Raw genomic sequence first — 10,765 nt, 5'->3', positions numbered from 1 at the left:
AATGTTATATACTAGTACAATAATATCTCAATAACTAATTCACTTAACAAAAAATGTTATCCCACTATAATTCGCATGAATTTAGAATAAAAAAACAAATTTATCAGAGTCTATCTTTCTCCAATATTTATTTTCCAGTTCCTAACAGTTTACACCATAATAGCTCAACAAATTTCTTCGTATGATTATTGGTGTCAAGCTACCCTAGTACCCTTAATTGGTTTATTAAAAACGTTAATGATTATTGGGGTCAAGCTTCGATTTCAACTAAGAAAAAAAAACGTGTTTCAAATACTCAGAACCCAAACCTACTTTGAGGGCTAAAGTAAATGTTTCTGTCAAAATAATCAAACCTGGTTTAATAGTTATTGCCTGTCGTCGTCCGTACTCGCAATTGTCTTCTCTCTTGTCGCTTGGGTTTGGCCTCGCTGAATCTGACTTCTGATTCTCATGTCCTCCAACTTATTTTATTTGTTTGAAAATAATTGGGCTTTTTGGAGTTTGGGCCAACATACTACTATCAAGTGTAAAATTTTTTTGGTCCCCTCTAGGTTTTGAGCCTGTGCGGCTGCCTAGCTTGCACAAGCTCAAATCCGGCCCTGTGCCCCACGACATGCGAAATGTGTAACCAGGCGCGCCCATACTCTTGAAATAGGTAAAAAAAATGTTTGTGCTATCCATGAAATAATGTTCTATATCCGTCATTAGCATTTATATATACACGTGCGTGCAGTATTACAATTTAATACTAATACAGTTGAGACGTATTACTGTTAAAACTAACACGGGTGAGGTGAGTGCATGGTAGCTATTATAGTTATTAATAATGCAGTTGAGAGTTATTATAGTCAAAGTCTGTGATGACGACTAATACAATTTAGAGGTTCTATATTTCTGTGGCTGCTGTTCAAAAAATCTATATATATATTTCTACGGGCCGCAGATTGTAAATTTACGGGTAATATATATTCTTCCTTAACCATTAATCGCCTTAATTTTCTAGTATATGGATTTGGTATAAAGAGTATAATTATGTATCACAGTGCTATTAATTGTACTAAAGCTATATTTTGGCAATAATAATAGTCTTGGATGAATTATTAACTTTTATTTTTAACAATTCATATATATATTGTAGGGATATTAGATTTTAATAATTCTCTAAACTCAATTTAATAAATGTATCACAATTCACAACAATCACAACTCTAAATATGGAGAATCAATGTTCACATTATGTATGTTTTATTGTTTTTTAAAAATAGCAACTCTAAATATGGAGAATCAATGTTCACATTATGTATCTTTTATTGTTTTTTGAAAATAGTTAGTAAACGAGAGAGAAAATAATAATAATAATATAGAATATATTATTTGACTGAAAATAAGATCGAAAAGATAATGAATTCAGCGAAATCATATAGTCGAGAATAATGAGATAGATTAATTACATGGGAAAAGATCCGATACAATAATGCATTAACGTACCATACGTACGCGAATCCATTTTTTCACGAAATCGATCCATGAAATCACATCCAAACATCTAGGAATCGTCAATACATATCCAATTAATCATTGGTTCACCGAAAAAAAACAGTTTTGGATGTTAATCGATCAATTTTTCATTTTGTTTTCACGAAAACCGTTTTTGAACGTTTCTGAGCGTTTTATGTTTTTGGCTGAGCGTTTTATTTTTTGTGAGCGTTTTCTAGCGTTTTAGGTTTTTTGCCTTTAAACGTCTCGCGTACCTATCGTATATTAAGACATTAATTTGCATACATTAACTGCACCCTTCATTACATAATGTGAACATAATGTGAATGATCTCTGATAGAACGAGTTTTCTCTTATTTTTATCACCTTTTCTTTATTCGTTAAATGGCCTATTAATTTTCGTTATAAAAATTCCCATTATAAAAAAGGGCAAACACCCTAAAATTTTATACTTGTTAATTTTCCATCAAGTCAGAAATGGAATATGTGGAACTCAAAACCTTTATCAATATATGGTTTATGGCCATCTCTTCCATCTGCTACTGCTACTTCATTCCAGCTCGTATCTCGCATGGCGTCCCAAGGTTACTCTCTCTTCTTCCCGTCATCGCCCTCTTCTTCATCCTCCCATTGCCAATCTCCACCGTCCATATCGCCCTCCCCACCTTCTTCTACCTCGTATGGCTAGCTAACTTTAAACTGTTACTCTTCGCCTTCAATCGTGGCCCTTTATCTTCCACACCGCGGTTACCAATCCTCACTTTCATCTTTGTTGCTTTGCTTCCACTCAACCCTAAACAATCCAATAAGAAAATCTTGTTAGACTCAAATCCATTTCCATTTTCATTGCCTAAACCGATTCTATTGACGTGTAAAGCTGTGATTGTCACTATGATTATACATGCTTATCAACACAAAGACAACCTCCACGGGATTGTGATTACAATTCTCCTCATTGCGCATATGTACATCGCCTTTGAGTTAAGTCTCACCCTCACTGCTTTTTTGGTTAAGATATTTCTCGGATTCAATTTCGAGACTGATCCGGAGTACAATGAACCTTACCTGGCTACATCCCTTCAGGATTTCTGGGGCCGCCGGTGGAACCTTGTGTCATCAAGCATCCTCCGGGCCAGTGTGTATAATCCGATTCGTATGATCTCAAAACCGGCTCTGGGTGGGTTTTGGAGCCAGCAACTGGCGATTGTTGTGACCTTTGTGGTGTCCGGGCTAATGCACGAGCTGATGTTTTTCTATTTGATCCGTGTTCAGCCGACGTGGGAGGTGACGTGGTTTTTTGTACTGCATGGGGTGTGCATGGCTATGGAGGTGAGTGTTAAGAAGGCGGTTAACGGTAGGTTCCGGTTACATGGTGTAGTGTCGTGGCTGCTTACGATAACGTTTGTGATTTTGACGTGTGCTTGGTTGTTCTTCGCACAACCATTAAGGAACGGTGTGGATGCCAAGGTCATACATGAGTCTTCAATTATGTTAAAATTATTGGTTCTGAATGGGAGTCAACGTGATAAGGATGCCATGTAGGAAGTATTAATCATGCAAATTTGTGATACCTTTTTTTTTTCTTCCTACTTTTACGTGTAACTATACATCCCCTTAACAATGATCATATTTACAAAGAGGATAAATTAGACATAAAAGTTACAGAAAATTATTATGTATCTTGAATGTTTTAATAAGAGTGCACAACTTGATGTGTCAAATTCGTTGTTTCCATTAAGCCATTAAGGTTGGTAGAAATTTAAATGTTAATTAATTTTGTATTGGTGTATTTTTATTTTCTTTTATCATATTTGAGTGATGTTTAAATATATAGTTGATTATGCATGCATTTCTACAATTTATATATATTTAGAAAATTTATTTATTTATTTATTTCTGACGTACTTGAATAATATAGAGTGTACAAGTGATATAAATGACCTTTTACTTAACGTAAACTAGATGCTATAAACACACACTTTGTGACAGGACATGACGGGAACTCACTAATTATTGGTTTGGTTTAGTTTAATTCGTTACGATCGCGGTCCGTATCATATTAAAAACTTGTAGGGGTTGTTTGTGTTACTTAATGAAACTTAAGGGTCAGCATAATTAAATGTTGTGGAATTAATTGTCTAGTTAATGAAACTTGATTTTAATTCAAATTAGGTCTTGACTAATCCAAAATAACATCCTTAACTAACAAGAGTTAATTAATATCTTTAAGGTATGTGTAATGGGGGCTTGACCTTCAACTGGCCATCTGAGATGGCACTTGGTCACACAACCATCATCTTCCGTCATCACTCAAGCTAAATGACCAACGCGTGTGATGTTTTTTTTATTTTATAATTTTATAGTGAAATATTGTTGTAACTTATTCTCGGGTTATGGGGTTGGGGTGTTAATCATGCATGATCTTTGACTCACTTCATTTTATTTATGTCATATGTTCTTGCTAAGCATTGGGATTAAGTGGCCATTCTTGTAGCACATTATGGCTTAGGTTTATCAATTATTTCAAACCAAAATATTTCAAGTATGATATCTCTAAAAATAGTATTTATGTCTATGTAAAAAGTAATCGATCGTTATCACTATCCTATAAAACTTAATTAGTCTTCTAAATCGAGTGTTACATATGTTATTAAAAATTGAAAAAAGAAAACACAGCCTAGCTATTAATAAACACTGAATGTTATAATACTTACTAGTTTGAGTCTCCCGTGTTATAAGGGGTTATTTAAGTTTTTGTTTTTAATCGTTTTGTTATTTTATATTTTGTAATGATTTGCTTACTTTTTAACGTAGTTTTGTTTTGATTTAATACGTATATATTAGATTGTTACGTTTTAACGTTTAGACTCTTTTAATTAAAATATGTAGGTTTTTTAGATTTTTAATGAATAACATAAAGGAACACCAACATGTTGATTTTTTTAAATGAACAAACTTGAACAAAAATATTTGTCTTATGAAAAGGGGGCGGTTGATATATGTGACAATGGTGGTTGGTGCATGAGAGAGGAGGTTGGCGATGGTGGGTAATCGGAAGTTAGCTGGCGATAGTGAGGATAGACCGGCGACAGAGAAGATGTAAACGAGAGAAATTAAATTAGGGTTTAATAATGAAGTGTTTCACAAATAAATGAAATGTTATAACCCATTTAAACGTTACCCGAATTTGGTGAGACCCATGATACGTGTAAATTATTGTTTGGTGAAAGGTTATTCTCAAGGTTTTTCCTAATGGCCAGGAATTGACTACGAAGAAACGTATTCTCCTGTTATGGATGCTATTACGTTTAGATATATAATTAGCTTAGCAATTTCTAAAAATTTAGAAATGCATATTATGGATGTTGTCACAGCTTACTTGTATGGATCACTAGACAGTGACATCTATATATAAATTCCCGAAGGATTGAAACTCCCCGAAGCATTAAGCTCAAAGCCTAAGGAAATGTATTCCATCAAGTTACAAAGATCCATGTATGGACTAAAACAATCTATAAGAATGTAGTACAATCGTTTGAGTGATTATTTGATAAGCAAAGGATACACAAATAATCTTCTTTCTCCATGCGTCTTCATTAAGAAGACAACATCAGGATATGCGATCATAGTTGTGTATGTTGATGATCTAAATTTAATTGGGACACAAAAAGAAATTAATGAAACAATTTCTCTTTTAAAGAAAGAATTTCAAATGAAAGACCTTGGAAACACCAAATATTGTCTTGGTTTACAGATTGAGCATATGCATAATGGGATACTTGTGCATCAGTCAACTTATACTGACAAACTCTTAAGGCGTTTCAATATGGACAAAATAAATCCTTTAAGCACCCCGATGGTTGTCAGATCACTCAATATTGACAATGATCCATTTCTTCCCTGCGCAGATAATGAAGAGATTCTTGGTCCAGAAGTACCATACCTCAGTGAAATTAGAGCACTTATGTATCTTACTAACTGTACAAGACCTGACATTTCTTTGAAGTTAATTTATTGGCAAGATTTAGTTCATCCCCTACTAAAAGACATTAGAATGGCATTAAACATATTTTTCGGTATCTAAAAGGAACTGTTGATTTAGGTTTATTTTAGAAAAAGATCTTGATCTTTCAGAGTATGAAGTTAAGGAGGAGGTTGTGGAGAATAATTGTAACAGCCCAGCTACCACCGCATCATAATATTGTCCGCTTTGGCCGGGACATACCACCATCGCCTCACGGATTTGCTTTTGGTTGCCCAGGTAGTCACCCATCCTCATACTTCTCCCACCTGAACACGCTTAACTGTGGAGTTCTCCTCTCATCCACTACCATTAAGTGCCCAAAACGCGTTATGATGGGGAAGGTATCCACCTCTTTGTAAAGAAGGCTTAGTTCTCCTTCCCAACCGATGTGGGATGTCACAATCCACCCCCCTTAGGGTCCAGCGTCCTCACTGGCACCACCAGTCCGGCCTTGGCTCTGATACCATTTGTAACAGCCCAGCTACCACCGCATCATAATATTGTCCGCTTTGGCCGGGACGTACCACCATCGCCTCACGGATTTGCTTTTGGTTGCCCAGGTGGTCACCCATCCTCATACTTCTCCCACCTGAGCACGCTTAACTGTGGAGTTCTCCTCTCATCCACTACCATTAAGCGCCCAAAACGCGTTATGATGGGGAAGGTATCCACCTCTTTATAAAGAAGGCTTAGTTCTCCTTCCCAAACGATGTGGGATGTCACAATAATACCACACCAACTCTGTCAACTACTAATGAGCCATTGAATGTGGCGGTTGTGGTTGAAGATAATAATATTGATGGAGAAAGTTAAGATCTTTTAGGGCATGGAATTGAAAGTTTAGACCCTGGCAACCTTTAAAGAACTGGTGATGGAAGTAACCCATGGGAGAGGATCCAGAGCTGTTGGAGCATAGAGTTGAATGCCTAGACTCAGCCGAAGAGATATCACCCGCTAAAGAATCATAATTGGAGATAGTTTCATATTATCCCAATCATCCTTCATTACACATTATTCATATTGATAAAATCGGAGATGATGATTTGAACTCGAATAAAAAAGAAGGTGAAAAGGAAGAATAGTGGGAAAATGGTAAGAAGTGGGCTCACGTGGGTTCTACATACACGTCAATCATGAGGAAGAAAGTTTGGACACAATAAGTTAAATATCGAGCATACACGAGGAACTTGGAAGGAAAATGCTCGGTTCAACCCCGATCAACATTTGACGTTTCAAAGATAAGAAAGAGTATGTGGGAAACTCTGAAGGTAAATGTGCATTCACATTGACCGGTGTTGTTTATCCGACATGTTGAACATGACAGAGAAAGCACAACCGATGCACCTTAACTACCGAGCTTTTATGGGAAACTCAGTTGGTAAATGTTCCATTTGACCACCATAACCGCCAAATCAGGTAACGGTCTGGCTGAAGACCTTAACAAAAACTTAGCGCTAACCGATTGGCAACCCTGATTTTATTTTCAGTTTTATTTTATTTTATTTTTGTAGTTTGTTTAACCATTTTATTTCAAGCGTACTACTATAGCAAAAGCTAAGTGTGGGGATACCACACGGAAAAGACAGAGTTTTATAGTGTTTTGGTGAAAGAATTTTAAGTAACGAGGTTCGACTATCTGACGTGCTTTCATGTTCCTTTTGCCATGGTTAATTCATGTATGTGTATATTTATACTTAAAAATTTTTGGGTGTAGTTTCCTAAAAACCCTCATGAGACCTTACTCGTCCACCTGGGCTACTGGGGTTTAAAGGGCTTGTTGCATACGCTAAATGCATTCGTGATTCCTACGAAAGTGAGTTAGATCTTTTAACATATTTACTCGTTCCACAAATTTAATTATGGAATTTATTTAACTCAGTTTGGTAATTAAAATTAACAGTTTTGCAAAAGGTATTAAAAGACCTATTCAAATATTTTGAGAAGTATGCTTCTATACTTTTGAGAGTTTCCATATATTGTTGAGTGAGTTGAGTAGACATGTTTGTGTGTGTTGGTACATGATGTCAGTAGTTCAGTATATAGTGTCTGTAATCGAGTCGTTTGGATTTGTGTTTTGTATGTAGCGAAGTTAGCTCACAAGTTCGCTAATACAGGCGAACTTGATGAGTAAGCGAAGTTAGGAACAACTTCGCCTGAACATGCCAGGCGAAGTTGTCGTGATATATATGCATTAGGTTACGGCTGAAGTTTGAGTTAATCAGTTATCGAGTTGTAACGTGTTGTGTAATCAGTGATTGATATCACGTGTTTCCAGTTGCAATATACAACGTGCCTTTGCTTATTGTAACGTGTGTTCGATCGTGTTAACTCGTATCGTCTTCTACGCTCGTAACGTCTTACGTAGGGATTCCGCACCTACGTAGAACGAGATATTCCGTGTAGATCCGGCTGGGGGGACTTACAAGTGGTATCAGAGCCTTAGGCTGTTATGCTATGGTTCGAGATCTGCGTTTTGGTGTTTCTGGCACATTTCTGATGCGTTTCTGGCCGAACAGCCGCCGCAGGCGAAGTTATGGGGTTCAGGCGAAGTTGTCGCTTAAATTTTAGGGTTTAGGCGAAGATATAATGTTAAGCGAAGTTATTCACAACTTCGCCTACCTCACAAGTTCGCTTATCTCAGGCGAAGTTATTTGTCAGGCGAAGTTATGGACAGGCGAAGTTAAGGAGGGGCGAAGTTGACTTTTAGGCGAAGTTGACTTTAGACGAAGTTAAAAAAAAAAGTTAAAAAAAAAAAAAAGTGTTTGGAGTTTTCGTCTGTATGGCCAGGTGTACACGATTATTGTGAGACCGAAGACGTTGTTCCGTCAACGAGTGAAACTTGTTATCTCTTGGTCTTACGTGTGAACAAATACGTGTCAACTCTGGATATGGAGTTGAGTTTGTGAATGGGATATTGATTGAAACTGGATATTGACACATATTTGGGTGTTTGTGGGCAATGAAATTGTTGTTTGAGGTTGACCAACTGAAGAAAGTCAAATTGAACTGAAGGTTTTTGTCATTACTGGATTGCAGTCAGAGCATATTATTTATGTTATTTTCAAGGCGTTCGAGAATTGGATCCTGAAACGCGATGCTTATTTATTAAAGTGAAAATTCTGGAACAAGTTGGATTTAATCGGGAATTAAAGTGTTTATGTTATTGATCGTTATCCCTGGTGATTGAAGATGCTTCGGATTAATTAATGGTCATGTGTGTTAGATTCTGTCAAGGTGGTTTTGTGATGAAATTGATCACTTGATGTTGAGTAGTTGAAGATTAAACCTTATCGTATGCCGACGTGTTGGTGAAGTTGTGGAGGGAGCCCAACTTCACGTGTTGGTGAAGTCAGAAGGACTCACGTGATTGGTTGAGATGATCAATTAGGCACGGGGATGCATGCATTTCAAAGACCTCAATCTATATAGTTGGAGAAGCTTACACTGAAGGGGAGATCAGATATGGAAGACGCTGGGTGATTGGTAGATTTGTGAAGCTACAAGACAGTTTCAGACACGGCTGGTTGAAGAGCAAACAGAAGATCATCAGTTAAGAGGGAGTCTGTTGGTGCATGTTTTGTAACAGATGATCTTTTGTGTTTGTTAGAATTGAGAGCAACGGTCAAAGGGGAGTCTGTTGGTGCATTTTGTGACCGTCGCTATGCAATTCTGTTCAGCGGAAATGAGGTTCGAAGTTAGGACAACTTCGCCATAGGCGAAGTTAGAACAAATAGGCGAAGTTGTAACAACTTCTGCCATAGGCGAAGTTAGAACAACTTCGCCTTAGGCGAAGTTGTAACAACTTCGCCTACAGGCCCAAGCCCGTGAAGTTGTTTACATATTTATATATGTGTCTTGGTTAGGTTTGAGAATCCAGAAAGTTAGAGAGTTTTGTGTTACAGTTCATTTGTCTAGAGAGAAACCGAAAGGGAGAGTCGTGTGGGACGGCCCGAGGTAGAGCTCACCTCGGGTCAGCCGTGTTTCTGTTTATGTTCGGTATGTAACGTGTTTGGTTATTATATAAAAGATCTGTAGATGTGTTTATCCCGTTCGTGTGTTTGTTCGTGTGTTTGTATGTGTGTAATCGTGTTCTTCGTCTTCTACACCATTAAACGAGTCTAGGAGGATTCCGCCCTCCTAGACCTCGTGCGGATCTCGTATCGATCGGCGACGCCCCGGGGGGACTTACAAGTGGTATCAGAGCCAAAGTACGGGATGTATCGACCCAAGACCAATAGGTATCAGAGCCAAAGTACGGGAAGGTATCCTTTTAGGACTTACAGAAATTATTCTGATACTAACTTTGGACAGCCAAAGTATGGGATGTATCGACCCAAGACCAATAGGTCTTGGGTCCCCAGATTTTAATCATCTGCTTTAATCGTGCAGGAACAGTTGAACAGGGCTGCAAACAATCTATGGGTTGTGGATAGCGGTTGTTCCCGGCACATGACGGGTAACAAGAGTTTGTTACACGAATGGAAACCTGTTCAGGGAGGAAGAGTGAGTTTTGCTGGAGAGAGCGGTGGAAGGATCACAGGAATTAGGACGGTGACTAATGGAAAAATGACGTTAGAGAAAGTAAATTTCGTTGAAGAACTGAAGCATAATCTGCTGAGTGTCTCGCAGATCTGTGACAAAGATTACACCGTGCACTTTACCAAGAATGAAGCGATCGTGCTGTATCCTGGTTTCAAGATACCAGAGGATTGGATAGTTATGAAGGCTCCAAGAGAAAAGAATACGTATATTATGGACATGAGATCGACTGAGATGGCAACGAAAGGAGGAGACTTGGAGCTAGTCGCCTACACGGATTCTGATTATGGAGGATGCAATCAGAGTCGGAAGTCAATAACAGGTGGATGTCAGTTTCTTGGAGGCAGATTAGTGTCATGGCAGTGCAAGAAGCAGACCTCAGTCACCATTTCTACCTGTGAAGCAGAATACATGGCAGCATCGAACTGCTGCTCCCAGGTTCTTTGGATTCAACAGCAATTGCGCGATTATGGTCTGAATTTCACTCATACTCCTATTTGCATTGATAACACTGCTGCTATCTCAGTAACTAACAATCCCGTAAAGCATAGCAAAACTAAACATATTGACATCCGTCATCATTTTATACAGGATTGTGCTGAGAAGAAACTGATTGTGCTCGAAAAGGTTGATAAGTTAGATAATTTCGCTGACTTGTTTACTAAAGCGTTTGACAAAACTCGTTTTCAAAACCTTGTTGAGCTG

At 37.8% G+C, this 10,765-nt stretch overlaps 1 pseudogene; it reads left to right on the top strand.

Moving 5' to 3' along the window:
* The first annotated feature begins 1,886 nt into the window (after positions 1 to 1,886).
* Positions 1,887 to 3,039, top strand: LOC143584011 (long-chain-alcohol O-fatty-acyltransferase pseudogene; annotated as a pseudogene).
* Positions 3,040 to 10,765: the final 7,726 nt, after the last annotated feature.

The sequence above is a fragment of the Bidens hawaiensis genome, unplaced genomic scaffold (genome assembly GCF_021521415.1).
Source record: "Bidens hawaiensis isolate Kalapana, Puna unplaced genomic scaffold, B.hawaiensis_p1.1 tig00001521_1, whole genome shotgun sequence".
Classification (NCBI taxonomy): domain Eukaryota; kingdom Viridiplantae; phylum Streptophyta; class Magnoliopsida; order Asterales; family Asteraceae; genus Bidens; species Bidens hawaiensis.
This window is presented reverse-complemented; position numbering and strand designations above follow the sequence as displayed.